Genomic DNA, 27900 nt, shown 5'->3' with positions numbered 1-27900 from the left:
AGCTACGGATCCCTGAGTGAGCCAAAAAGGGTTGCAAAGCAAACCCAGAAAGCTACCATAAGGAAACAGCCCTATCTTACATAGAGCGCGCAGCCAACCGCTGCGACTTCCTGACCCCGGGTATAACGGAGTCAGGCGTGGTTCTTGAAACCCTCGTGACAAGGGGACGGTCTGGCAGGCCCATTTCATTTACCATTCTCTATGCCTGGTTAAGGCGTAAGAAAATTGTCTACATGTAAGACAGCAAGAAAGCTGGATTACATTTAGAAGCAGCGGTGGATCTGCTGAAGTTATGTAGAGGCTTGTCCTCTACATAACTCTGGCGGATTCACCGCCAGCTATAGGGGATATTAAGACCAGTGTCTAAAAACACTGGTCTTAATACATGACCTTCTAAATATTTTAAGTCTATACTGGTATGTTTGATACTTAAGTCCCTCCACCATTTTTATAGCCTGTCTCTGCACCTGTTCCATTTTACCTGTGTCTTTTTGTAGGTGGGGTTTCCAGAACTGGACACAGTATTCCAGGTTTGTTCTCACTAGCACTCTATACAGTGGAATCACAATCTCTCTCCTCCTACTGGTTATACTTTTAGCTATACAGTGATGCTTCCTACTTGCTTTCCCTGCTCATTGTCCACACTGTGCAACTCATTTTGAAGCTGTCTGATATCTAGACATCTGAATCTTTCTCTTCTGAAGTCCTCACTAACACAGATGAACAAAGGTGAAAATAGACAAATCGCCGGGACCAGATGGCATACACGCCCGTATCCTAAGAAAATTAAGTAATGTCATAGCCAGACCCATATTTCTGATATTAAGGACTCTATATTGACAGGGAGTGTTCCACAGGATTGGTGCATAGTAAATGTGGTGCCAATATTTAAAAAGGCCAAAAAACAGAGCCCAGAAACTATAGGCCGGTAGGTTTAACATCTTTGGTGGGTAAACTGTTTAAAGGTTTTCTAAGAGATGCTATCTTGGAGTAACTCAATGAAAATAAGCAAATAACGCCATATCAGCATCGCTTTATGAGGGATCAGTCATGTCAAGCTAATTTAATCAGTTTCAATGAGGAGGTAAGTTCTAGACTTGACCGTGGTGAATCAATGGATGTCGTATATCTGGATTTCTCCAAAGCATTTGACACTGTACCACATAAAAGGTTAATATATAAAATTAGAATGTTTGGACTGGGATAAAATGTCTGTATGGGGGTAAATAACTGACTCAGTGAAAACAGAGGGTGGTTATTAATGGTACACACTCAGATTGGGTCACTATCACTAGTGGAGCACCTCAGGGGTCAGTATTGGGCCCTTTATTTATTAATGATCTTGTAGAAGGCTTGCACAGTAAAATATCATTTTTTTTTGCAGATGACACTAAACTGTGTAAAGTAATTAACATGGAGGAGGACAGTAGACTGCTACAGAGGGATCTGGTTAGATTGAAGGCTTGGGCAAAGAAGTGGCAGATGAGGTTTAACATTGACAAATATAAGGCTATGCACATAGGAAGGAAAAAATACATGTCACCAGTACATACTAAATGGTAAAATACTGGGTAACACTGATATGGAAAAGGACCTAGGAATTTTAGTGAACAGCAAACTAAGCTGTAGAAACCAGTGTCAGGAAGCTGCTGCCAAGGTCAATAAGTTAATGGGTTGCATCAAAAGGGGCATAGATGCCCGTGATGAGAACATAATCCTGCCACTTTACAAACCACTAGTCAGACCACACATGGAGTACTGTATACAGTTCTGGGCTCCTGTGAACAAGACATAGCAGACACAGAGGTGATGATGGTGAATTCACTGAAAGAGTTCAATAGGAGCCTGGAGGTATTTCTGGGTTGTAATAATATTACAGAATAAACAACAAAATGAGCCCTAGGTTGGAGCCCTCGGGATGAAAATTCACTTATTATACAAAAGGTCATCCAGACCAAAAAATCCCTTTAGGGGTCCCAACAAAAAAGTTTAATGTATATAAAACTAATTCTTTAATTAAAGAATTAGTTTTATATACATTAAACTTTTTTGTTGGGACCCCTAAATAGATTTTTTGGTCTGGAAGACCTTTTGTATAATAAGTGAATAATATTACAGGTTATAGTTACTAGCGATGGGTTGTTGATCCAGGGACTAATTCTGATTGCCTGATTGGAGTTGGGAAGGAATTTTTTTCCCCTAAAGTGAAAGAAAAATTGGCTTCTACCTCTCTTTTTTTTTTTTTTGCCTTCCTCTGGATCAACTTGCAGGATAACAGGCTGAACTGAATGGATAGATGTCTTCTTTCAGCCTTATAAACTATGTTACTGTGTCACTATGTATGTTAGAGCTGCCAAAACGATATCCAGACTGAGGGTTCCTTCTTCCCAAGTGCATTATTTTACATTTGGAAACATTGAACTGCACTTCCCATTATTTGGACCATTTATATATTGAAGATAAATCTTTTTTTATGTTACAAACTCCTCCAGGAATATCAACCCTATTACACACTTGGTACATTTTGAATTTTTTTTTGTGGAGATACTACTCTGCCATAAAAAGTTATAGCTGCTAATAACATCACATATGCAAAATTGCTAAAGGGTGTCTGGTCAATTAGGCACAAAACTCTCAAGTAAGTAAGGGGTTAAAACCTTTTTGCAAACTTCCCATATGAATTTTATTACAAATATGCAAGTTTTTTAAATCACATATACCCAGGGGCGGATTGGGACCTTAAAGTGGCCCTGGAAAAAAAAAAAAAAAGATTAAAGTGGTTCTAAGTTGTAAGTGGGCCAAATTTATCAGAAGGCTGTGTAACACAAGTAGGCAAGGTCAACACAAGTAGGCAGGGCCAGCAATACCACAGTGCAGCACAAAATGCTGCCCCAGGAGAAGCAAATACCACAATACAGCATAAAATACCTCTCCAAAAGCTGTATTTCTGTGGTACTAGCAAAAGCTGCTGTGATCTTGTCCTCCTTTTCCATTTGTCTCTAATTAAGATATAGAGCAAAGGAGATGAAACATGGGCCACTATAGCATCATGCCAGCCCTACGTTCAGCTTGCTGCCCGGTCTTTCAGCGCTTCCAAACATACAGGAGAATACAGTACTATATACCTATTATTCCCAGTGACGTCTCCTTTAATGTAGATATTCTCTTTCCTCGTCTTCTCCATTCTACCCAGACCACCAAGATGACTTATTTTAGCCACTCCTTGTCTCTGCAGAGTTTACCATGTACCCATCTTGAATTTATCATTTTTTCATCATCCTCCGCACTTTTGATAGAGATGTGGACTACATTCTTTGAATTCAGCTAAGAAATCTCCCACAATACTTTAGCTCTCAGACAACACCTTATCTTCTCCAGAGCACAAAGGTTCCATCCTACCGAAGAGAACATGCCTCCTTGCTACGTCATATATGTTTTTCTGTTGTTAGTACAGACTCCATTACAAGATGACCTCTAAAGCTAGATATTTACATACCAGAGTTAGTAACACAATGCACACTGCGCAGATGCCAAGTCTTATCTCTTTTCTTATTTTCATATTTTAGCCAATGTAACAAAGCCACATGCCTCAGGGGGGATGCCTCTCTGATGTCTATATAAAGTACTGTACTTCCTGTAATAAATAAGAATTTGCTTTGAACCCAGTGTGTGTGTCATAGTTATTTTCTTCCGTGCACGTAAAACCCTTGGGTTACTATTAATTTGGAGCAGTAGAGCAAACGTAATCAGCCCCAATTGAGGGCATCTTTATCAGATGGCGCCCGATACGTGGGGCTCAGGAGAAGTAACGCCGCTAGCCGAAGTTTGGGGTTCCCAGAGCACGGTGGACCACGCTTGAGGAGGAGGACTGCAGCCTCAGAGACAAGATGAGAAAATTTTGGTTATCTCACCTGCCTCTTGCTGCTCCACTGTGCTGTGGTAATCTGTTCTGCTATTGAGGTTACGTACGTAGTAGCAACTTCGGTTGATGTAAAATCCTGAGTTCCTAGAATCCTTCTTTTGAGTTTGCTCTTCTGTGTTTGTGTTTTGTCTGTGTGGTTTGTGTCAGGCACCTTCACAGTTAACGGTTAAGCAGAGCAAGAGATTTCCCCTGGCAGGGGGACGGAGCCGCATTAGGGGCTACTAAATTATCTGTCCTGTTTAGACAGAGGGTGTAGCCCTGCGGTGCTCCGAGGCGGGGCTTGATTTAGGGGTTACTGATTTATTTGTCTTAGTGATGGAGGGTGTAACCCCGGGTAGCCCCGAGTGGGACTCAAATTAATGGCCACTAAATTATCCTAGTGATGGAGGGTGTGGCCCTGGGGACTCCCAGGAGGACTATAAATTATCTGCCTGGAGTGGCGGAGGGTTAGTCCTGGACTGGTGGACCAGACGTGGTAGACAGGGGTGAGCTTTGCTTGGGAGCGTGAAGGACAAGGTGCCAGCTTCTGTCTTGGTTGTATGTGGGAAGTAAGTGAATAAATCCATGGGAGACAGTGTTGAAGAAGTTGCAGGGATGAAGTATGGGAATCTTAACCCTAGGAGTACTAGTACAGTGGCACCCTGATTTAGGGAGAAAGCTCAGAGAAAGCTAGTCTGGGAAAGATTCAGAAAGACACATTGTGTGTATGTTATAAAGGACCATGGATGTGAAGAAGTTGAAGATTACAGGATGGCAATACTAAGCATTGTGGAAAGTTGAGTGATGATGCAGTGCAGCGCTGATGAAGTATTGTGTCTTGTGTGCCTGTGTGCCCCGCACAGTGCGTGTCTCTGTTGCCCGGTGAATATAGAGGGAGAGACAGGGGGCCGTAGCTGCACGGGGGGGGGGGGGGGAGTGACATCATGACATTGGAATGTACACTCATCTAAAGAATTATTAGGAACACCATACTAATACGGTGTTGGACCCCCTTTTGCCTTCAGAACTGCCTTAATTCTACGTGGCATTGATTCAACAAGGTGCTGATAGCATTCTTTAGAAATGTTTGCCCGTATTGATAGGATAGCATCTTGCAGTTGATGGAGATTTGAGGGATGCACATCCAGGGCACGAAGCTCCCGTTCCACCACATCCCAAAGATGCTCTATTGGGTTGAGAGCTGGTGACTGTGGGGGCCATTTTAGTACAGTGAACTCATTGTCATGTTCAAGAAACCAATTTGAAATGATTCGAGCTTTGTGACATGGTGCATTATCCTGCTGGAAGTAGCCATCAGAGGATGGATACATGTTCTCATTCTGTTTACGCCAAATTCGGACTCTACCATTTGAATGTTTCAACAGAAATCGAGACTCATCAGACCAGGCAACATTTTTCCAGTCTTCAACAGTCCAATTTTGGTGAGCTCGTGCAAATTGTGGCCTCTTTTTCCTATTTGTAGTGGAGATGAGTGGTACCCGGTGGGGTCTTCTGCTGTTGTAGCCCATCCGCCTCAAGGTTGTGCATGTTGTGGCTTCACAAATGCTTTGCTGCATACCTCGGTTGTAACAAATGGTTATTTCAGTCAACGTTGCTCTTCTATCAGCTTGAATCAGTTGGCCCATTCTCCTCTGACCTCTAGCATCCACAAGGCATTTTTGCCCACAGGACTGCCGCATACTGGATGTTTTTCCCTTTTCACACCATTCTTTGTAAACCCTAGAAGTGGTTGTGTGTGAAAATCCCAGTAACTGAGCAGATTGTGAAATACTCAGACCGGCCCGTCTGGCACCAACAACCATGCCACGCTCAAAATTGCTTAAATCACCTTTCTTTCCCATTCTGACATTTAGTTTGGAGTTCAGGAGATTGTCTTGCCCAGGACCACCCTCCTAAATGCATTGAAACAACTGCCATGTGATTGGTTGAGTAGATAATTGCATTAATGAGAAATAGAACAGGTGTTCCTAATAATTCTTTAGGTGAGTGTATGATAGTAATAACACTGCAATACTAAGATATATTGGATATAATCAAAAGAAAATGTGCGTGAGGTACTGAGTGTGTATGTGTATGGAGCACATATGTATGTTATTTGTATGTCATTTGTTAATAAGTTCAAACATTTGTGTGTGTAAAAGTATGAGAAAGTGTTCAATATGTCTGTTCGACATTGAATGTTATGTCTGTGTGGACCTGGAATCTGACCTTGTGTGTTGCCAACTAGAAAACTGACTAGTAGAGGAAGGTCACACAGCCCAGTTTACTGTGAGCGAAATCAGCTCTACTGATGTGATGATGGGGCCAAATTAAGAGTTAAGTCGAGAATGAAAAGGATCATCACACAGGGAGGGGTGTGTGTTCTGGCTTTAGGTCAAAAAGGAGCAAAATTATTACAGAGTTTCTCACAGGAGTGAACACAGGACATTAGCCCTTGAATTTAGAACATTCTATTCTTGATATTATAAAAAAAAATCAACATGAAAATAATTAAGTATAAGAAATTGGACTGGACAGAAATATATGACGCCACTGACACTACCCTCCAAGATGGCGCGGTGAGACCCTACCACACCCCCCAGCAGCCATCTTAACTGAGGTAACTTCCTCACCAGCGGACATCTTAACTAATCCAATTTCCGGCCTGGCTGCCATCTTAACTCCTGTAACTTCCAGCCGGCCCAGCGGCCAACTTAACTGAGGGAACTTCCTGCCCGGCAGCCATCTTAGTTACTGGTATTTCTCCGGATATGGCTACAATCGTGAAACAATACACATAGATCCAAGTAGCACCAACAGGGGTACTCACTCGAGTCAGTACATATAGGATACACATATTAATAATTAGTCATGACAGCTAGTATTGTTTATTCAGATAAAATGTTTTAACTTCTATGTTTCTGTTTTTCAAGTAAAGTCAAGTGAAGTCCCGCCTCCTGCACATTTGGTAGAACCACAAAAGGAGGGGATTGTGATGGAGATGGTCTCAACTGTGGTAAACTGTAGCTTTAAGCCTGGACAGATTCAGTTTTTTTCTGTCTTTCATATGATGTTGCTGAAAAATGCTAACCTTGAGATAAGATACTGCAGAATTATTAAAGAATGTAAACAGGCAGTGAAAAACATCAGCAAGCTAATGAAAAGTGTAAACATGCCCCCCACCATCTCCGATGGTAAACTGAGAGTAGTAGTGAGAAAAAGCATGTATGGAAATAAAGGGTGGCTGAAAGATAACAAGCTCGCAGAACAGACAGAAGTCTTCTTGCGAGAGGCAAGTATATAGAGGAGGAGGTGTAGAGAGGCAGAGAAAGTCGGGTTGTGAATGTTATCAGGATAATGTTAAACCACCTCCCCAACAGAGAAAGGAAACAGTAGGTCTGCCACCCTATAATGGTCCTGGAAGATGGACCTGCAGAGTCTGCGGGACCCAGAACCCAGATGAGAGTGTTGTGCTGTGTGTGGTACTCTTCATCCACACCACACAAGAGGATCGTATTCTGTGTTGCCTGGATCACTGCCTCCAAAGACATCCATGTTTTTGTCATTAGGATGACACAGGTGAGGGGGGAAAGTTAGACCAAGATTAGGAAACAGGCAATCCAGTATCGGCTGTACTTTTAAACATTTAGCAGATTCAATTCCGGCCCCAATAATATCCCTCAATCTGGGTGATAAAGAAGTAGTCCCATTTTGATTGATACTGGAGCAGCCAAGACAATTGTCCAGCAAATATGGCCTCCCCTGACTTAATCTCCAAGAACACCAGTCCTTTGGTAGAAGTGGATGGGAAAGTAGTACACTCCCCTTTTTAACAGAACCCATCTGTGTTAGATTTGTCCTTACCCAGGTAGTGCTTGCCCGGTTGCTGGTCAGTGGTAACGTCCCCTGTTGCCTCCTGGGTACAGATTTGCTAGCTTGACAAAAATCCCTGGTCCATCTTTTTGTCAGTACTACTAGAAGATGCGAAGGAAGCCCTGCTTGCGGGAATGTTGGGCCATCTGTGGGCTATTAGACCCACGGATTTTGGCAAGTGCCCAGTTCCTCCTGTGGAAGTGGTAATGAAACCTGGCGCCCCACTTCCCAGGAAGATGCAGTATCTCTTGAGTAGGGCACAGTCAGATACCATATCTCAAACAGTCCGAGACTTTTTGAAAAAGGGGTTATCAAGGAGATTGTATCCCCTTTTAACACTCTTTTGTTCCCTTTGAAAAAGAAAAGTGACAAGGGCAAACCAACCTGATACCAGATGGTACGTGACCTACGTGCTGTCAATGAAGCCACAGTTTGTAACAGCTCCATTGTTTCCAATACACACCTTGTTGGCTCAGGTTCCCACTACCCCTACCCACTCCACTGTGATTGATTTGACAAATGTTTTCTTTTCAGCACCACTACATTCAGACAGTTGGTAGTTGCTTGCCTTCACACTTGAGGGTAAACAGTATACCTGGGTGGTGCTGCCACAGGGAGCCTAGAACTCACCTAATATGTATACTGCAAAATTATGTTTTGTTGCATTACTGATGCCTTCCTGGGGTGAAACATCTCATCCCTGAATGTAAGAAGACCAACTGTGGAAGACATCCCTTTGCCCAGAAATATGAATGCACTTAGGATATCATTTTTGGTCCTTGTTCCTTATTGCAAACCTTGTATATGCAAGTTTGATGCAACCTCTTTATAATTGTTTGTCTTTTAGTCCTTTCCACCTTACAGATGAGGTGGTAGATGCATTTTATGCCTAAAAATGACAAGTTTGTGCTCCCCTGCACTGGGCCTATCAGATTATCACATTTAGATTGTATTGTACAGAAGTGAATGGCCATGCTTCAGCTGTCCTCACCCAACTGCATGGCCAGCAGTAACAGCGCCCTGTGGCATATTATTTAGCCAGACTTGGCCCCGTGGCCAGAGGTGCCCCTTTCTGCATCAGAGCTGTAGCAGTTGTACAAGCCATGCTTGATAAAGGTTCTGAGATAGTCCTGAACCACAAAGTGACAGTGATATTACGTCTATCCTCATGAAAGTACAACCCAAGAACCTTTTTGTTGCCTGCAGAGTTAGATGTGATAATTTACAAAGTGTGTGATATAACTCTGCTAAATCCTTATGTGCCGGAAGAAGGCCACAGTCTGGTTAGGACTGAACCTCGGTATATCTCCGCTTGCTGATTTAAATGTTCATATTCATCCTGACTAAGGATAAGCAAATTGGTTATTGTGACGGACTGAGCCGTTACTGGGGCTGCTGGAGAAGCCTGAGGGCCAGCCTCTTTCCTACAGACTATAGACCGAGAACTATAGAGACCCCCTAAGACCTTTTGGGGTTACAAGGAACTATGAACCCTGATTTATGTGTGTAATTTATATGCCACATATTTCCTATTGCCCATTAAAAAGGCATGGTGTGGATTCAGCAACACAAAAAGGTTAACTCTGCACTGAGACTCCCACTGATTTTGTTAGTGATGGGATTAAGATAGTTGATTATAATATCAGCCGACTCCTAGATGAGTAGATCACCCTATGATACAATCAGGAGATAATCCCATCACATGTGTCTCCTCTCTTCCTATTCATTCATTATGGAGGGGGTGAAGATGTCTGTTTGCATGTTGTTCATGGTTGATTGCGTTATGTTTTTAGACTTCTGTGAACTGTATATATACTGAGTTGATCTTCAATAAAGTGAGTTCCTGTTTTACCCTTCATCATGTTGAGGCTGGTGTTTGGGTAACTGATCAACACTGGGGATTGCTATACGCTGAAGATTTGCTATACTCCCCGGGCTATAACTACTAGCTCTTGTAAGAGCTGTTCCTGCTCTATGGATTTAGGAGAGGTTCACCCACTGGAGCCTGGAGCCTTGTCATAGGTCCAGGGTGGGTAGGAGACGGCGAGACCTCAACCACGCTTTGGCGGTTCGTGGGGTCTGCAGTGCTTAGAGTGTCAAGTGGAGTGCTTGGAGTCCTCGGGAAGCACTAGGAGCATCCATCGACGGAGGTACCCGATCGGGGTGCCAGGAGATCCGTTACAGTTATCACATAGTTTTATAGTGCTGAGAAAAGACATATGCCCATCCAGCTCAGCTTGGGAATTCAGTCCAAATTTCTAAAAAAGGCAAGAGAGAGACGACTAGTACACAAATATGTTTTTTTCAACGGTATATATGTATTTTAATACACCAAAAAGTTACTAAATTAACAGTTAATAACTGATCCCGACCATATGTTTATTGTGTCAATTTCTTAACCTACTACTAACACATAAAATTCATGTCATGAACTTTCATTCTAGATTGTATTACCTTTCTTGGCTTTGCACAATTGGCACTGTTACAGACGATCATGACATATCACAAACCTATTTCCTGAAGCTCATAGATCAAGTGTTTAAGTACTATCATGGATTCATCGTGTAGATTATTTGTCCTAATTACTAATATATGTGACCATTCTAGATAATATTATCTTTATAGAATTGTTCCTATATCACAGAATTCCAGCTATTGTAATTTTTTTCATCAATCTATTCATCAAAATTTTGTGCCTATCAGGAATATTATTGTGTTGATGTAGGATCATCCACTTTATTTGATTAATGTAATGGGTTTTCATTGACATATAGGGTATTCATATGACACCTGAAATGTTCAAAGATGTAATATTTTGGATCCAGCCACCCTGTTGCCTCTGGAGCAAGGGGGAGGGAAGAGTAAGGCACTTAAACTTTTCTTCCAGACTTCCAGATCCAGAGGAAGAGGCTCATGACTGTTTGCAGATAAATGTCACAAGGTACAGCAGGATTGGGTAAATCAGCTATTAGATAATCCAGATCATGTGCTCTTTGTGGATGATCGAGGTATAACCAGGATGGCAGGTACTACATAGGTTGGGCAGTGGTGATTAAACATAACACTAAAAACCAAACTCCTTATCACCACACATGTCTGCCCAAGAAGCAGAGCTAAGGGCTCTCTGGAGATGGCTTGCAGATATGCAGATGCAAAAACAGACTCAGAGGAGGCAAAGGGAAAAGCCAAGGCAGATCAGGCAGCAACAATGGCTGTCAAATTGCCTAGGCAGACCCCTGCCTTAGTGGACACAGCTCAGGTCCCTGAAATAAGAACTTCCAGCGAGACAGGAAGAGTTAAGACCTTACAGAACCAGTCGGGAAGGAGGAAAGGAATCAGTGGATGTAAAAAGGGGGGACTGCGAATGAGGAAGGCCTAATACAGTTCCAAGGGAAACTTTGCCTTCCCAGGTCCCTCTAATTCACGATGGCACAGGCAACCCATGGAGTGACGCACCAGTCAGAAACTGCTGTGTGTGATTTAGTACATAGCGCATGGTACGCCCCAGGGTTTAGCACTGTAGCAGTTAGATATGCTCAAGGCTGTATGATTTTTGCCCAGAACAACGTGAGACAAGGTGGTTAAGGTACCCCAGAAACACACGTCTTGCCCTTTATATCTGTTTCAACACTTGCAGACTACCTTCAACTACCCAAGGTGGGCATGTATGAGTATGTATTGATGTGTGATGACTTGTTTTCAGGATGGCCAGAAGCATACCCGGTAGCTAAGGCCACAGCAAAAAAAGATTATGGCCAAAGTTGTATGCAGGTATAGGATACCTGAGACCATTGAAAGTAACACAGGTGTTCACTTCACAGGTGAAGTGATGCAGAAGATAATGAGGGTTTTTGGTGTAGAACAGGCCTTACATGTTTTGTACCATCCACAAAGCAGCTGTAGAGTAGGGAAAAAAGGAACTGAACGGGACACTAAAGGTAAAGATTAAAAAAGCCATGGCAGAGACTGGTATGCCATGAACAGAGTGCCTGCTGGTAGCCGCATTTTCAGTAAGCCATACCCCTAACCGTGAGACAGGCCTTAGTCCCTATAAGGTCCTTAGTGGGTCAGGCCCTAGGACAGGATTGTACAAACCGGATTCCAAAAAAGTTGGGACACTATACAAATCGTGAATAAAAACTGAATGCAATGATGTGGAGGTGCCAACTTCTAATATTTTATTCAGAATAGAACTTAGATAACGGAACAAAAGTTTAAACTGAGAAAATGTACCATTTTAAGGGGAAAATATGTTGAATCAGAATTTCATGGTGTCAACAAATCCCCAAAAAGTTGGGACAAGGCCATTTTCACCACTGTGTGGCATCTCCCCTTCTTCTTACAACACTCAACAGACGTCTGGGGACCGAGGAGACCAGTTTCTCAAGTTTAGAAATAGGAATGCTCTCCTATTCTTGTCTAATACAGGCCTCTAACTGTTCAATCGTCTTGGGCCTTCTTTGTTGCACCTTCCTCTTTATGATGCACCAAATGTTCTCTATAGGTGAAAGATCTGGACTGCAGACTGGCCATTTCAGTACCCGGATCCTTCTCCTACGCAGCCATGATGTTGTGATTGATACAGAATGTGGTCTGGCATTATCTTGTTGAAAAATGCAGGGTCTTCCCTGAAAGAGATGAAGTCTGAATGGGAGCATAAGTTGTTCTAGAACCTGAATATATTTTTCTGCATTGATGGTGCCTTTCCAGAAATGCAAGCTGCCCATGCCACACGCACTCATGCAACCCCATACCATCAGAGATGCAGGCTTCTGAACTGAGCGTTGATAACAACTTGGGTTGTCCTTGTCCTCTTTGGTCCGGATGACATGGCGTCCCAGATTTCCAAAAAGAACTTCGAATCGTGACTCGTCTGACCATCAGAACAGTCTTCCATTTTTGCCACACTCCATTTTAAATGATCCCTGGCCCAGTGAAAACGCCTGAGCTTGTGGATCTTGCTTAGAAATGACTTCTTCTTTGCACTGTAGAGTTTCAGCTGGCAACGGCGGATGGCACGGTGGATTGTGTTCACTGACAATGGTTTCTGGAAGTATTCCTGAGCCCATTCTGTGATTTCCTTTACAGTAGCATTCCTGTTTGTGGTGCAGTGTGGTTTAATGGCCCGGAGATCACGGGCATCCAGTATGGTTTTACGGCCTTGACCCTTACGCACAGAGATTGTTCCAGATTCTCTGAATCTTCGGATGATGTTATGCACAGTTGATGATGATAGATGCAAAGTCTTTGCAATTTTTTGCTGGGTAACACCTTTCTGATATTGCTCCACTATCTTTCTGCACAACATTGTGGGAATTGGTGATCCTCTAGCCATCTTGGCTTCTGAGAGACACTGCCACTCTGAGAAGCTCTTTTTATACCCAATCATGTTGCCAATTGACCTAATTAGTGTTAATTTGTCTTCCAGCTCTTCGTTATGCTCAAATTTACTTTTTCCAGCCTCTTATTGCTACTTGTCCCAACTTTTTTGGGATTTGTTGACACCGTGAAAATTGGAATCAACGTATTTTTCCTTTAAAATGATACATTTACTCGGATTAAACGTTTGATCTGTCATCTACGTTCTATTACAAATAAAATTTGACATTTGCCATCTCCACATCATTGCATTCAGTTTTTATTCACAATTTGTTTAGTGTCCCAACTATTTTGGAATCCGGTTTGTATTTCCCACAGTGGCTCCAGATGCAACATGGTTGTCTGACAGATTATGTGATCAGTTTGCACAAGCATTTGACTAAAATACATTATCAAGTTTTTGCTTCACTTCCAGATGTTGATAAAGCACCATGAACCCACCCACTTGTGTCAATGACCAGGTCATGCATGCCCTAAAAGGACTTACTTCCTATTCCTGAATTTTATCTTTAATTCTGTCATTTGCGTTAATTGTTTGATGTGGCATGTACTTTGACCCCAGTGTGTGTTTCATAGTTATTTTCTTCCGTGCACATAAAACCCTTGGGTTACCGTTAATTTGGAGCAGTAGACCAAACGTAATTAGCCCAGATTGAGGGCATCTTTATCACTTTCTCAACACAATCTCTTCATCCTGCTACCCCAACTGTGTCACCCTGCTGCTACCTCCAATACTGTGCCACAAATGCCACCAATGCTGTAATACAGCAGAAAAAATAGTGTCCTCAGTAGTAATAATAACCCCTATAGTGCCCCCAGAAGTAATAATGTCCCCCCACAGTGTACCGTGTAGTAATAAGGCCCCCTAGCTTATAAATATATAGAAAATGAGGAGGGTTCAGGCTTCCCCCTGGGCATCGGCCCACTGGGAAATTTTCCTGTAGTGTCTATGGCAAGTCCGCCCCCGAAGGCATCTTATACAAATGAATATTACAAGGCATGCTGTGACCCAATTTTCATATGTAGTCTAAGGAATGTCCTTTCGTGTTTACTATGAACACCAACATACACATTGACTGCCATTTAACTTTTTCCTTATCTACATGTGTCGTGCCAGCCTATATTTCCTAAATTGCTATTTGAGAATTAAATTTATGCATTTAATCTTTCTCTGCCTCAAGTTTACTGATGCCTGGATTTGCAATTCACATGGCTCCTTGTACCATGCTCTACTTGCTAATGTATTTATCTAAGAAGAAGACCAAAATGACCTGATGAAGAGCAGACATTGCAAGTTGTGCACAAGCACATTAGGGATTTCCTAAAACTCATGCTTTTCCACCACCAGTGACACATAGCACACAATAATGACATTCATTTGGTAAGCAGGAATAGACTGCATTCTAATTACTGAATCTGGGAAAACTAATCTGTAGTTCAGCTAGCTCAACAGGAGGCAATTACTTAAAATTAGCTACCTTTTCCCGGTATGTGAATTGTTTTTTTATGTTAGCATTGTAAGTAACATAGGACTCAGCACAAAAAAAAGTTTCATTTAATTACTTAAGAGTGTATGTAGTGGAAATTACATCTTTCTGCTTATGCAAACTAAAAGATAAAGACTTTAGACTTCTCTGCTTACCTCCAGCACATATTACTCTTCATGCTGCTTGTTTACCATCCAAAAATCAGATGAGCGGTTGTTGTATAAAATGGAAAACACATAGTAGTTATACTATGTAACATATGCAATAAAATAAAAATGTACATGTGTTCATGAATGTTTATTTTCACCAAGGGAAAATGTGTCATACAGGCAGCCATGGCTGTATATAGGGGTGTCTCCTATTGACCCCCCACTAATGAGATCATGGGATGCAGATGTCTGTGCATGGGAGGCTGGGGCCTAATGAAGTGCATGGAGACAAAAACAACTACATTCAGTTTGGATGAAAGCTATGCAACCTACTCCTGTTAGGCCAGTTTCATACATAGTGTGGCAGATTTACTAACTTATCTAATAGTTAGACAGTGTAAATTAAGATGGTAATGTATCAAATGCTCTGCGTCAGAAAACTGGAATGATTTTGCCCGATTTGTTGGCAGAGTAGGCAATTGCACCAAATTTAGGATTCATATGTACAATTTTTTTGCATGGTTTGCACTATGCCTGGCATTTTACATTTACTAAGGGGTAGCCAGATGTTTTGTGAGCTACATTTTTAGCCATCCTCTCTTGTTGAAAGAGACTCAAAGAATGAGTAAAATGCATAATAAATTTCGTATACACTATCTATGATATTTTTGGTGCAAATTTGGTACAAAGCATGTACAACATTTTTTTAATTTTAAATTAAGCCAGAATTCTGTACATTTAGCATAATAAATATCCACCAATGCTTTTTTTCATTGAAGCTTTTCTGTTAATAAAACCCCACGGCCATATGTTAATTGAAAGCTGGAGTACTTTGCATCCAACTTTCACTGGGGTCATTGGAACTTCAAAAACAAGCCAGAAAAATTCAAACAAGCCAGGAAAAACACTTCTACGGTGTCTCAAAAAATGCATGTAGGCCAGAGAGCAACATGTAACGTAAATAAGATAAAAATTAAAATTTTATTGCATGTATATCACAATACTTAATTTCAATGCCCTCTACTTTGCTTCAGAAACAAAAAAAATCAAGCACATGCACTATGGATAAAATCCAGCCTTTTTATTGTGATTCTTTTAAAAATTCCATGAGCTGATTAGAGCGCTTTACGGTCTACGTGTTTCGACAAACTGTCTTATTCATGACCATACTGTGTAGCAAAATGTATGAATTTAAAAAACCCTTCATCCACCTCAGACACTCCTACGCTTCCATGTGTGAACAATCTTCAAATTGGTATCGAGGGTGTGTCTGGTGACATCATAAAATACAAAACTGCTTGAAAAGAAAAAAAAGCTTCTATAAAGGGAAAAATTTATCACAATCACGTATAGTGTTTTTTAACCCTTTTTTTAAATCCTTTCAATACCAACAACTTCAAGATCTTCTGTGCTACCCCCATGTACGTCTCTGAAATGTCAAGACAACATGGAAATATTCACTACCTTCAAGTTTTAAATGTCTGAAAGGTGTTTCCTTATTCTAGTTTTCAACCTACGGTATTTGAAGTGTAACTCGCATATTGAACACTACAGCTGCTGCAGGTGGCTAAATAAATCACATTGCTTGTGTTACAGTTTATATATGATTTAATTTTACATTTCTCTCCTGTAGCACTGGAGATAAAACTTTAGCTTTTTTTTAAATAAATCGGCAGGTTATACATACATTATGTCCACATCTGTAGCAGCCAGTAACGTTCAACCAGGTGTTACTTGCAGACCCCGTTTTCTCTGAAAATAAACTCGGAGACAGTGCTGTTGATATAGTTGGAGCTCTTTTGCTCACAACTTGAATTCCTGGTTTCAAGTATTTGTCGTAAATGATCATCTTGGTACAGAATTGGTAAATACCTTGTGATTAGTGTTGAGCGCGAATATTCGAATTGCAAATTTTTTTCTCGAATATCGCAATTTCGAGATTTCGCGAATATTTAGAATATCGTTCTATATATTCGCGAAATAGAATATTCGTTTTTTTTCTTTTTTTTTTTATTATATTTTTTCTTTCCCACTTCCCTAAAGTTGTTCTTACCTGTCCTTTGGATTCCTGGCTTCCTGGCTGCTCCAGTCAGTGGCGTTTTCAACTTACTGCTATATTCCATATTAGCTAAATTACAATCTAATCTATATGTGTATTTTACGAAATTTCGCAATAGTCGCAATTGCGATGCGAGTAATATAACACGAAATATTCGCATGAAGATTTCAACTTAGCACTGCTATACTCCATATTCTAGCCTAATATGGAATATAGCTGTGCTAAGTTAGCACTGCTATATTCCATATTAGGCTAGAATATGGAGTATAGCTGTGCTAAGTTGAAATCTTCATGCGAATATTTCGTGTTATATTAGTCGCATCGCAATTTAGACTTTTTCAAATGTTCTTAATATTGCTCTAACTTCGTCTTTTAGAAATTTCGTAATATTGCTCTAACTTCGTCTCTTAGAATATTACGAATATTCTAAAAGACGAAGTTAGAGCAATATTACGAAATTTCGTAAAATACACATATAGATTGTAATTTAGCTAATATAGTGCTATAATCCCTTTTTTTTCCTGTAATTTTTTTTGCCTCTTCAGAACTTAAGTTTTGTAAAATATGTACACTATTAAAAATTATTACTATAGCAGTATATTAGCTTAAATACAATCTATGTGTATTTTACGAAATTTCGTAATATTGCTCTAACTTCATCTTTTAGAATATTACGAATATTCTAAAAGACGAAGTTAGAGCAATATTAAGAACATTTGCAAAAGTCGAAATTGCGATGCGAGTAATATAACACGAAATAGTCGCATGAAGATTTCAACTTAGCACAGCTATATTCCATATTCTAGCCTAATATGGAATATAGCAGTGCTAACTTAACACAGCTATATTCCATATTAGGCTAGAATATGGAATATAGCAGTGCTAAGTTTAAATCTTCATGCGACTATTTCGTGTTATATTACTCGCATCGCAATTTCGACTTTTGCAAATGTTCTTAATATTGCTCTAACTTCGTCTTTTAGAATATTCGTAATATTCTAAGAGACGAAGTTAGAGCAATATTACGAAATTTCGTAAAATACACATATTAGCCTAGCCATAGTCATTAGCATAGGAACGTTGCCTTATACTATCAAGATAAATTTTCGCAATATGCGAAAAAATAATTTCGCGATAATTGGAATAATTGCGAATATTCGATTTCGACGAATATAACACGAATATTCATGCGAATATTCGCGAAATATCGCGAAACCGAATATGGCACCTCCCGCTCATCACTACTTGTGATAATGACTGGGAGGAAGGGCATTAGGGTCCCCAAATTTTTACCCTGTGAGTTCTAGGGTGCCTGCTTTATATAAATTTCAAGAGCTAGTGGAGAGAGATCTCATGGTATTAGACCAGAAAGTGAAAAAGCAAAAAAGAAATAGGGCACGGGGAGATAATCTCACCAGACAAGAGAGGAAAGCACTTAATAATTTACGGTACAACAGTAACTTGGTTATTAAAAAATCTGATAAAGGTGGTAGTATAGTGGTGATGGATGCAGGTTTATATTTAAAATTCAATGAGGAGTTGCTAGGGGATACATCCACATATAGACAATTGAGGGCGGATCCCACTGCAGAATTTGTCTCAGCATTATCCAAACACCTAGATGATTCTTTGTTTGTGAATAAACCAGTAATTCTAATTTTTCATTCACTCCCCAAGGTACATAAAAAGACTTTCCTCTTCCCTCCGACCTCTAGTGTCTGGCATAGGGAGTTCGGGAGAACGTTTGGGAGCATGGGTAGATCACTTTTTGCAATCCCTTGTACAGCGTATCCCAAGCTACCTGCGAGACACAAAACATGTTTTGGAATTAACTGGTAAGGCTTCATTCACATCACCATTCAGCCTTTCCGTTCTCCTGCTCCGTTTAGAAGCAGGAGAACTGAAACAACGGAGAAGGCACATAACTGAGCTGAATGGAGCCTAAGGACCCCATAGACTATAATGGTGTCCGTTATGTTTCAGCTCAGAAGATGATTTTGGAGCGGAGACAAAATTTGTGCATGCAGGACTTTTGTCTCCGCTTCAAAATCATCTTCTAAGCAGAAACATAACAGACTCCATTATAGTCTATGGGGTCCTAAGGGCTCAGTTTGGCTCAGTTATGTGCATTCTCCGTCCTTTCCGTTCTCCTGCTCCTAAATGGAGCAGAGCTCCAAGCAAAAGAGACAGCACTGTCTCCGAGTTTATTTTTGGAGAAAACGGGGTCTGCAAATAACACCTGGTTGAACGTTACTGACTGCTACAGATGTGGACATAATGTATGTATAACCTGCCAATTTATTAAAATAGCAAGAGTTTTAAATCTAGTGCTACAGGAGAATAATTTAAAATTAAATCATATATAAACTGTAACACAAGCAATGTGATTTATTTAGCCACCTGCAGCAGCTGTAGTGTTCAAATAGTTTGAAAACTAGAATAAGGAAACACCTTTCAGACATTTAAAACTTGAAGGTAGTGAATATTTCCATGTTGTCTTGACATTTCAGAGATGTACATGGGGGTAACACAGCAGATCTTGAAGTTGTTGGTATTGAAAGGGTTAACCTCTTCCGGACACTTTTCCCGGTGTTGTCCCGGTTCTTAAGGAGACATGACGTACCGGTACGTCATGTGTATTTCCGATCACCGCCGCCCAGCAGGCGGTAATCTGAACAAGGTGCCTGCTCAAATCATTGAGCAGGCATCTTGGGTCAATGCGCGGGGGGTCCCGTGACCCCCCCGTGTCGGCGATCGCCGCAAACCGCAGGTCAATTCAGACCTGCAGTTTGCGGCTTTTACAGTTTGCAGCGGGCGGCGATGCCATAGGGTCCCCTTGGGGCTGTAGGGGGGACCCGATGGCATGGAAGAAGCTCAAAGTACCAGGAATAACAAATAAATATTTTATTGAATCAAGAACATGATTAAAAACACACATATAATTGATGCCAAGGACAGGGTAGGGGGAACAGAGGAGGAGAAAACAAGCGCCACCCTGGATGGACACACTGGTCACACTGTACATGTAGAGATAGTATTGAGGATCATGAGGAGAATAAATAATTAAAGTGCAATGACCAACTCATGAATCCAGTATGGCAAAGTATATATATGAATATAAGGTAAGTATGGATCAATAAGAAAACCAGCCGTGGCTATAGTGCATAGTATGCTGACCAAAGTACAAAAGTAATAAAATGAAGTCAGCAGAGCAGTAAATAGAAGCCGAGTGAGGAATCTCAACATCGGCAACACAAAGCCATGGGAGGAAGACTGTGATCAAAAGCTTACCCCAGGTGAACCAAGTGTGGACGCAAGAACCAGGATGGCGCTACCCCAACACGCGTTTCGGCGTGCCTTCGTCAGGGGGTCGACATATTAGGTATCTCTGCGTCCGTATCGACTGGCTCTATAAGCATATCACATGACCTAACCCCTCAGATAAACACTGTAAAAAAAACTGTGCTAAATAAAAACTTTTTTTGTCAACTTACATCACAAAAAGTGTAATAACAAGCGATCAAAAAGTCATATGCACCCCAAAATAGTGCCAATCAAACAGTCATCTCATCCCGCAAAAAATGAGACCCTACCTTAGATAATCGCCCAAAAACTTTAAAAACTATGGCTCTCAGAATATGGAGACACTAAAAAATGTTTTTTTTTTGTTTCAAAAATGATATCATTGTGTAAAACTTACATAAATAAAAAAAAGTATACATATTAGGTATTGCCGCATCCCTAATAACCTGCTCTATAAAAATATCACATGACCTAACCAGGGGCGTAGCTAAAGGCTCATGGGCCCTGGTCCAAGAGTTCAGCTTGGGCCCCCCCTTCCCTCAGTGTTTTGTGGTTAGGGAAGCACATAGCCTTCATGCTGCCTGCGGCAAAAAATTGAGACAGTAGACCCCAACCCTTCCATGCCAAATTCTTGACCTAACCCCTTCCCTCCAGCCAGAGCTATAACTTGACCAGCATGCACTTTCTATAAGGCCTCATGCACACGACCGTTGTGTGCACCCGTGGTCGTTGTGCCATTTTCAGTTTTTTTTTCGCGGACGCATTGACTTTCAATGGGTCCGTGGAAAAATCGGAAAATGCACCGTTTTGCAGCCGCATCCGTGATCCGTGTTTCCTGGCCGTGAAAAAAATATGACCTGTCCTATTTTTTTCACGGCCAACGGTTCACGGACCCATTCAAGTCAATGGGTCCGTGAAAGAACACGGATGCACACAAGATTGGCATCCGTGTCCGTGATCCGTGGCCGTAGGTTAGTTTTTATACAGACGGATCCGAAGATCCGTCTGCATAAAAGCTTTTTCAAAGCTGAGTTTTCACTTCGTGAAAACTCAGAACCGACAGTATATTCTAACACAGAGGCGTTCCCATGGTGATGGGGACGCTTCAGGTTAGAATATACTAAAAGAACTGTATACATGACTGCCCCCTGCTGCCTGGAAGGTGCTGCCAGGCAGCAGGTGGCAGCCCCCCCCTGTAGTTAACACATTGGTGGCCAGTGTGGCCGGCCCCCCCCCCCCCCCCCCTGTAGTTAACTCATTGGTGGCCAGTGCGGCCGGCCCCCCTCCCTCCCCTGTAGTTAACTCGTTGGTGGCCAGTGGGCCCCCCCTCCCTCCCCTGTAGTTAACTCGTTGGTGGCCAGTGGGCCTTCTCCCCTCCCCCCCCTCCTAATTAAAATCTCCCCCCTATCATTGGTGGCAGCGGAGTGTACCGATCGGAGTCCCAGTTTAATCGCTGGGGCTCCGATCGGTAACCATGGCAACCAGGACGCTACTGCAGTCCCGGTTGCCATGGTTACTTAGCAATTTGTAGAACCATTATACTTACCTGCGAGCTGCGATGGTCTGCGTCCGGTCGGGAGCTCCTCCTACTGGTAAGTGACAGGTCCGGCCGGGAGCTCCTCCTACTGGTAAGTGACATGACCTGTCACTTACCAGTAGGAGGAGCTCCCGGCCGGACCTGTCACTTACCCACTGGCCACCAATGAGTTAACTACAGGGGAGGGAGGGGGGGCCGGCCACACTGGCCACCAATGTGTTAACTACAGGGGGGGGGGGGGGGGCTGCCCCCTGCTGCCTGGCAGCACCTGCCAGGCAGCAGGGGGCAGTCATGTACACAGTTCTTTTAGTATATTCTAACCTGAAGCGTCCCCATCACCACGGGAATGACTCTGTGTTAGAATATACTGTCGGATTTGAGTTTCACGATGTAACTCAAATCCGACAGTATATTCTAAAATAGAGGCGTTCCCATGGTGATGGGGACGCTTCAAGTTAAAATATACCATCGGATTGGAGAAAACTCTGATCCTATGGTATATTAACTCCTGACTTTACATTGAAAGTCAATGGGGGACGGATCCGTTTGAAATTGCACCATATTGTGTCAACGTCAAATGGATCCGTCCCCATTGACTTGCATTGTAATTCAGGACGGATCCGTTTGGCTCCGCACGGCCAGGCGGACACCAAAACGACTTTTTTTTCATGTCCGTGGATCCTCCAAAAATCAAGGAAGACCCACGGACGAAAAAACGGTCACGAATCACGGAAAAACAGAACCCCGTTTTGCGGACCGCAAAAAAATGCGGTCGTGTGCATGAGGCCTAATACCTAATGGTGTCTTCTTATGTGGCACAAGGGTCTTCGGGCCCCCTCAGTCTCCTGGGCCTGGTAGCGACTGTTACCTCTGCACCCCCTATAGCTACGCCCCTGGACCTAACCCTTCAGGTGAATACCGTAAAAAAAAAAAGTGTCAAAAAAGCAATTTTTTGTCAAATTAAATCACAAAAAGTGTAATAGCAAGTGATCAAAAAGTAATATGCACCCCAAAATAGTGCCAATCAAACCGTCATCTCATCCCGCAAAAAATGAGACCCTACCTAAGAAAATCTCCCAAAAACTGAAAAAACTATGGCTCTCAGAATATGGAGAAACTAAAACATGATTTTTTTTTGTTTTAAAAATGATATTATTGTGTAAAACTTACATAAATAAAAAAAAGTATACATATTAGGCATTGCCGCGTCCGTAATAACCTGCTCTATAAAATATCACATGACCTAACCCCTCAGGTGAATACCGTAAAAAAAACTAAATAAAAACGGTGTAAAAAAAGCCATTTTTTTGTCACCTTACATCACAAAAAGTGTAATAGCAAGCGACCAAAAAGTCATACCCACCCCAAAATAGTACCAATCAAATCGTCATCTCATCCCGCAAAAAACATACCCTACCCAAGATAATTGCCCCAAAACTGAAAAAACTATGGCTCTCAGACTATGGAAACACTAAAACATTATTTTTTTTTGTTTAAAAAAAGAAATCATTGTGTAAAAACTTGCATAAATAAATAAAAAAGTATACATATTAGGTATCGCCGCGTTCGTGACAACCTGGTCTATAAAAATACCACATGATCTAACCTGTCAGATGAATGTTGTAAATAACAAAAAAAAATAATTGTGCCAAAACAGCTATTTCTTGTTACCTTGCCTCACAAAAAGTGTAATATAGAGCAACCAAAAATTCACATGTACCCTAAAATAGTACCAACAAAACTGCCACCCTATCCCGTAGTTTCTAAAATGGGGTCACTTTTTTGGAGTTTCTACTCTAGGGGTGCATCAGGAGGGCTTCAAATGGGACATGGTGACAAAAAACCAGTCCAGCAAAATCTGCCTTCCAAAAACCGTATGGCATTCCTTTCCTTCTGCGCCCTGCCGTGTGCCTGTACAGTGGTTTACGACCACATATGGGGTGTTTCTGTAAACGAAAGAATCAGAGCCATAAATATTGAGTTTTGTTTGGCTGTTAACCCTTGCTTTGTAACTAGAAAAAAATTATTAAAATGGAAAATCTGCCAAAAAAGTGAAATTTTTAAATTGTATCTCTATTTTACATTAACTCTTGTGGAACACCTAAAGGGTTAACAAAGTTTGTCAAATCAGTTTTGAAAACGTTGAGGGGGTGTAGTTTCTAGAATGGGGTCATTTTTTGGTGGTTTCTATTATGTAAGCCTCACAAAGTGACTTCAGACCTGAACTGGTCCTTGAAAAATGGGTTTTTGAAAATTTCAGAAAAAATTCAATATTTGCTTCTAAACTTCTAAGTCTTGTAACATCCCCAAAAAATAAAATGTCATTCCCAAAATGATCCAAACATGAAGTAGACATATGGGGAATGTAAAGTAATAACAATTTTTGTAGGTATTTCTATGTATTATAGAAGTAGAGAAATTGAAACTTGGAAATTTGGTAATTTTTCCATATTTTTGGCAAATTTGGTATTTTTTTTTTATAAATAAAAATTAGAGGTGGGACGAATCCAATTTTTTTTCAAATCCAAATCCGAAAAGGTTCTCGAATATATTGAATCTTTCGAATCTCGAAACCTACGAAATGTGCCAGTATCATAGTGCCATCTCCCCCCATAATGTGCCAATATTATAGTGCCACCTCCTCCCATAATGTGCCAGTATCATAGTGCCATCTCCCCCCATAATGTGCCAGTTTTATAGTGCCATCTCCCCCCATAATGTGGCAGTATCATAGGGCCATCTCCCCCCATAATGTGCCAGTATCATAGTGCCATCTCCCCCCATAATGTGCCAGTGTCATAGTGCCTCCCCCCCAATGTGCCAGTAGTATCAGTGCCATCTCCCCCATAATGTGCCAGTATCATAGTGCCTCCCCCCCAATGTGCCAGTAGTGTCATAGTGCCATCTCCCCCCATACTGTGCCAGTATCATAGTGCCCCCCCCCAATGTGCCAGTAGTATCATAGTGCCTCTCACCTCTCCCCCTCGCCAATGTGCCAGTAACAGATTAAAAAAAACAAAAAAACTTTTACTTACCTCCACTGCGATGCAGGCCTCTTCTGGCCTGTGTCCCGCGCTGTACGGCTCAGGAGGCGCGATGACGTCATTGCGCCGCCTGCACCGGCCTCTGATAGGCTGCGGGCCTTGTTCCGGCAGCCTATCAAAGGAACAGGGAAAGGAAACGCCTCTCCCTCCCCTGTGCCCTGCCTCCGCCACCACCAGTCTGGGCCCCACCGGGATTCGTCGGATTCGTATCCTGTAAATTACGTCTGGATTCAAGTCCACGAATCCCACAAATCCAGCAAGAGTCGAGGGATTCGTGGATTCGACTAATCCCCCGTCCCATCTCTAATAAAAATGATTTTTTTTTACTCCATTTTAACAGTGTCATGAAGTACAATATGTGATGAAAAAAACTGTCTCAGAATGGCCTGGATAAGTCAAAGCATTTTAAAGTTATCACCACATAAAGTGACACTGGTCAAATTTGCAAATAAAATAAGCCCAGTCCTTAAAGAGGACCTTTCACCGATTCTAACCCTATGAACTAACTATACAGATATGTGGAGCGGCACCCGGGGATCTCACTGCACTTACTATTATCCCCGGGCGCCGCTCCGTTCTGCCGCTATACCCTCCGGTATCTCCGCTCACTAAGTTATAGTAGGCGGAGATACCAGTCCCTAAGTTATGGTAGGCGGAGTCTGCCCTAGCGCTGGCCAATCGCAGCGCAGAGCTCACAGCCTGGGAGGTTATTTTCTCCCAGGCTGTGAGCTCTGCAATGTGATTGGCCAACGCTAGGGCAGACTCCGCCTACCATAACTTAGGGAACGGAGATACCGGAGGACATAGCAGGAGAACGGAGCAGCGCCCGGGGATAATAGTAAGTGCAGTGAGATCCCCGGGCGCCGCTCCACATGTCTGTATACTTAGTTCATAGGGTAAGAATCGGTGAAAGGTCCTCTTTAAGGAGTTAAAAACCCATTGCGAGGAGGAAATCTAAACAGACTGCTTTTTAACAGGGAGTCTTTTTGGATCTTCTTATTACATACCAGGATTCCAAATGGCATGAATAATAGACATGATCTCATCTTTGAATATTGATTTATATTTTATATGACTATATGTGATTGTTGATTCATTTTTACCTTTGTAGAAGCTTTTTTTCTTTTCAAGTAGTTTTGTATTTTATGATGTCACCAGACACACCCTGAATTCCAATTTGAAAATTGTTCACCCATGGAAGCGAAGGAGTGTCTGAGGTGGGTGAAGGGTTTTTTAAATCAGTAAATTTTGCTGCACAGTATGGTCATGAATAAGACAGTTTGTCGAAACGCGTAGACCGTAAAGCGCTCTGATCAGCTCATGGAATTTTTAAAAGAATCACAATAAAAAGTTTAAAAGGTTTAAAAAAGACATAAGTCCATCAAGTTTAACCAAGGGATAAGTGGGGACAAGAATCACAGAAGGAAGACGCGAAACCCAGAAGGAAGAAGTTATTTTCATCGCTTTTTAAGTGATATGATTTTAAGGGACTAGACATGGGATGTGATCTTGTTTGACCTTGTGAGGAGAATGGAGTGTCAGTACTGTGTGGTGATTTACAATGCAATAGACAGTTTCATAGAAATGTAGTAAATGACATAGGTGTTAATTCCCTCAATATCCCCTCCAGTTTCAGCCTCTAGGCCTCTGGATACAGTGGGGCTTCACTAAGAGGTCAGGGATAGTTGTGACCAGAGAAAGCTTTTAAGAAGAAAGGGCACCTCCACCCTGCCTCCACCGTGTCCATGTTTCGGTCCAAGCAGTGTTGAAATCCAAGGCAGCACATCACCACTGAAGCCAGTCATTGGCTGCAGTGGATCATGTGACCATACCCATAAAGCACCTGATGTTAATACTACGGTGATCGGGACATGGACACAGTAGAGGCAGTTGTGGAGGACCAGAGCGACAGAGAACTTTTGATTAAATGTATAGATTTGATTAATGTATTCTAAGAGCCTCATGTTCATAAAGTGTGGCTTAGCAGCAGAAGAACATTGTATAACATGTGGATGTTTAGTCCATTTGTTGTTGCTACAATTGTTGTGTATGCCACCATCAGAAATGTCTTATTCGTTTTTCCCTACTGAGACCACCCACAGGAATGTGTGTTTATGTAAATGGAGGGAGGTGGGGGCGAAAAGTATAACTGTCAGCCAATGCAGACAGCATTAGTATTACTTCCATTTGTGACCTAGCCATTATAGATAGATCACTGCTTTTTGTAATTACTCATGTTTTAAAATTGTAACATCTTCCCATAATTTTAATTATTCATAAAACATATTTTGATATATTCCAAAGAATTAACAATTAAAGCCACTAATTGCAAATTTATTTTTTCTCATTCATTGAAATGGCATAATTGCCTATAGCAGCCTTTTCAATTTACAGTAATTACAGGTATTATGTGCTTGTCATCACAATTGCTCTACATTATTATCAATCTCTTAGCATGTTCTGTGAAATTGAATTTTTTTCTAGTAAACAGTTGAATAGCAGTGTTAACTCAATATTCAAGCATTTGCCGTGTATTTAGTCTAAGTTATAAAATTAATGAAAATATCTATTAATTACAAGGTTAGCAAGCCTGTGCTAAATAAATATTAAGCAAACAAACAGATGTAAAATTTCAGGTTAGAAAGCAGTGACCTGGCTTTATTCATTAGGTTATGTATATCAACTGATACATTTTATATCTGAAGAAAGTGGTGGGCTGTTTCCAGGACTTTACCCCTTAAGCCCTATTTCACCTTAAGGACTTGGCCATTTTTTGCAAATCTGACCAGTGTCACTTTAAGTGCTGATAACTTTAAAACGGTTTTACTTACCCAGGCCGTTCTGAGATTGTTTTTTCGTCACATATTGTACTTCATGACACTGCTAAAATTGGGTCAAAAAAGTTAATTTTTTTGCATAAAAAAATACCAACTTTACAAAAGATTTTGAAAAATTAGCAAATTTCCAAGTTTCAATTTCTCTACTTCTATAATACATAGTAATACCTCCAAAAATAGTTATTACTTTACTTTACTTTATTTTGGGAATGATATTTTATTTTTTGGGGATGTTACAAGGCTTAGAAGTTTAGAAGAAAATCTTGAAATTTTTCAGACATTTTCAAAAACCCAATTTTTAGGGACCAGTTCAGGTCTGAAGTCACTTTGC

At 41.4% G+C, this 27900-nt stretch overlaps 2 long non-coding RNA genes across 2 annotated transcripts; one reads left to right on the top strand and one right to left on the bottom strand.

The window, feature by feature from the left end:
- The first annotated feature begins 1047 nt into the window (after positions 1-1047).
- Positions 1048-9532, top strand: LOC120993523. Its single transcript, XR_005777296.1, has 3 exons — positions 1048-1222; positions 6835-6838; positions 9522-9532. It is a non-coding gene; the product is annotated as an uncharacterized LOC120993523 (long non-coding RNA).
- Positions 9533-19119: 9587 nt separating this feature from the next.
- LOC120993522 lies at positions 19120-26070 on the bottom strand. The gene is made up of 3 exons (XR_005777295.1): positions 25669-26070; positions 24706-24712; positions 19120-19416 (listed from the first exon to the last, which is right to left on the bottom strand). It is a non-coding gene; the product is annotated as an uncharacterized LOC120993522 (long non-coding RNA).
- Between the last annotated feature and the right edge of the window lie 1830 nt (positions 26071-27900).

The sequence above is a fragment of the Bufo bufo genome, chromosome 3 (genome assembly GCF_905171765.1).
Source record: "Bufo bufo chromosome 3, aBufBuf1.1, whole genome shotgun sequence".
NCBI lineage: Eukaryota > Metazoa > Chordata > Amphibia > Anura > Bufonidae > Bufo > Bufo bufo.
The sequence above is the reverse complement of the archived record's forward strand: the minus strand, read 5'-3'. Positions and strand labels throughout refer to the sequence as shown.